General features: G+C 35.2%; 1 pseudogene across 1 annotated transcript; it reads right to left on the reverse strand.

The window, feature by feature from the left end:
• Positions 1-615: 615 nt before the first annotated feature.
• Positions 616-704, reverse strand: BDBG_16912 (annotated as a pseudogene). The gene has a single exon. The product of its transcript is annotated as a tRNA-OTHER (tRNA).
• Between the last annotated feature and the right edge of the window lie 2,205 nt (positions 705-2,909).

Genomic DNA, 2,909 nt, shown 5'->3' on the forward strand with positions numbered 1-2,909 from the left:
CTAATTATATTATAAATAACAAAGAGTGATGCTACAGTATAATTCTTCTATTTCATTGTACAAATCAAAATAACTACATCTGATGAAAATTCAGTGAAATATATTGAAAATACTAAATGAGCAGAATCTGACAATTGAAATGATTATAATCTGCAAGAGTAGATGCATGCAGAAATCAGAGTAAGATGAGTAAGATTAATCAGCACACTCAGCAATAATCATTGTTTAAATACAAGTAGATGCTAGAAAGAAGTGAGCAACAGTAAAGAATCTGAGACAGATAATAAAGATTAAACTTGACTCACTTACTTTAGTATCTCAATGAACATTATTATTATTATTATTATTCTTCCATTATACTCATATGCAAGCGGAGCTTATGATGAGTCCTTGCGTGATGTTAAATACAGGTCAAGTGTTGGTTATACAGGAGGAAATACAGGGTGTTGAGACCACGCCAAGATAACAAGAACATAGGAAAAATACAAAGGAGTGACAATTTAGATACATGCGATAATTACTTCCCAGCCCAGGAACATAGAGCAATTCATTGGAGCGATTTGTACACCTCTGTATTTATTAGGAACCTGAGGTGCTTGAGTTCCGGATTTAATGCATCCCCTGCGGGTTTCGAACCCACGCGCCTTGGTTTCCCACGCCAAGGTGCTACCGGGTGGCCGCATTAACCATTCAGCCACCGGGGCTCTCAATGAACATAGTCTTGAAGATCACTGAGAGAAATTCAAAGAAGGCTGAATTCACAGATCAGTGATTCAAATTATCAATTCTGATTAATTCATCATTCTTATTATATTTCTGCATGAGCTTTATGATAATAATTATCAATACTTTGATGAATTTGATTTGAATCTGATTGAGCAGGCATTTCACACAGAACTCTAAGTCAGCTGTAAAGCATTATCAGCAGTAGCTCTCAGAAGTTGTTAAAGTGTATATACATGTTCATATCAATTTCAATGAACTCATTCAGACCTAGTAGAATATTAGAACATATCAGAGATTTATACTTGAAGTCAGCTGTAATCAGATAAGACAGGCTATTATGAATCTTTTAATTATTAGTAACATTTCAGTGACAGCTGATCTGTGAAAGACTTATCTATTCAATGATTGAAGTCAGCTGACTCTCACTGAGATAAGCACAGCAGTCAACCAGTTGCATGAGAGTGAGAGAAAGATTATCAATCAGAGTATACATGACTTCTTTGTCACTGTAGCACTCTCTGACAGAGATAATGTTTTAATATTACACTTGCTGAAATCTCTGTAACATTCTCTCTGCATCTTTCATAGAATATTTCTGAATAATTATAACTCAGAACAGATGAGTACAGTGAACAGCAATGATAATAGTGTCAGCAAGCTTGCAGTTGAACATCTTCAGAAATGTGTTCTACAGAGATTCATTCTGAACAATTAATAACTGAACTTCAGACTTGATAATCTGAGAGAGACTGAGGCTTCTTTGAGTACTCTTCATAAGCTTCTCAGTACACTTCTGATCTGGAGAACCTTTTCTCTTGCTTATACTTTTCAATTGAAGATCATGCTGTGATTAATGAAGCTCATCAGACTGACCTGCTAATGAAGTAGACTCTGAAGAAGAAGAATACTAGACTTTCAGTGCCTTAAAATCAAGTATGATGATGTGCTTATTCAGTTCCATTGACATATCATTTCTAGATAAAACAGGAATAGGCTAGCAAATATAATATCAGATAGAACTTGAAGAGTCTGAGTCAATGAACACAACAAGGAATATAACTCAGTATTTATAGTGTGTAAAGAGCTTGAAATGACCCCTGGTGGTAAAACAGGCCTCACCTTTTCTGACGCCTTCTACAGGGGTGACTCAGAGTATAAGTATATTACTGAAGTGTGCAATAGCACACAAATTCTTCTATCTTCTAAGACTTCAGAAATTTTTCTTCCAGGCTATCATATCTAATTCAATTATGGAGTGATTCATGTTCATCAATACAGAACTACAACTCACAATGAAGTGAAGTATAAAATATCAAGAAACTGCTAAAATCAATCTGAGTCAAATTGTCTTTCATCTGTCTCTATTCTGTGAGCTCAACTAAAAAAATGTTAAGTGATTGTGTGAAATCTTCAACAAGAATGACTGTTAACAGCTGAATATTCAGTATCATATCATCACTGTTATCTCTCAGTAACATCTTACAAATGCTCTTCATTTAACACATGTAACAGTACATGCACTGGTGACTAATTCTTCTGACTGATACCTTCAAGCTTCAGTTTCTCACAGAACAGATACAGTGTCTTCACAGTCAATATTGTCTGAAGACTGATGAAGAACTGCTATCACTCAGTGATCAGTGATGAACTGTTGACCTTTATTTGAATGATATAATTTACATGCTTATTCTTGCCTCTCTTTCCTGTCTTACACTCTGCTCTGACGTGCTCTACATACAGATATCAGCTCTGGCCTTCAAGCATTTCTTGTAGATGAATATTCCAATAAAAAACCATTAAGCAATGACAAAGTCTACTGAAAAGTCCATCAATATCAATACAGGACAAATACTCACTTTGAGAAACAGTGAAAGTCTTGACTATTAAGCAACAAAGCTAAGCAGCTTCAGCAACTCTCTTCACCTGTTCACATCAATGTCTGTGCTGTGTTCAATGTATTGCTGGCAATCTCTGAACTGTGAAATGAAATAAATCTCAGCTCTCTTCACTGAGTACTGATACTGAACTGTGATGAAGTCTGTTCTTCTCTGTCAACTTTCATAGTCTTCTGATGCTAATCTGTGTAGAAAGTTATCATCTATCTGACACATATGAAGCAATTCTGATCCTCTCTCATGAACAATAACTGTAATAAGATGATGAAAATTGACCTTTATACAGTG

The sequence above is a fragment of the Blastomyces gilchristii genome, assembly GCF_000003855.2.
Source record: "Blastomyces gilchristii SLH14081 genomic scaffold supercont1.6, whole genome shotgun sequence".
Taxonomy (NCBI): Eukaryota; Fungi; Ascomycota; class Eurotiomycetes; order Onygenales; family Ajellomycetaceae; genus Blastomyces; species Blastomyces gilchristii.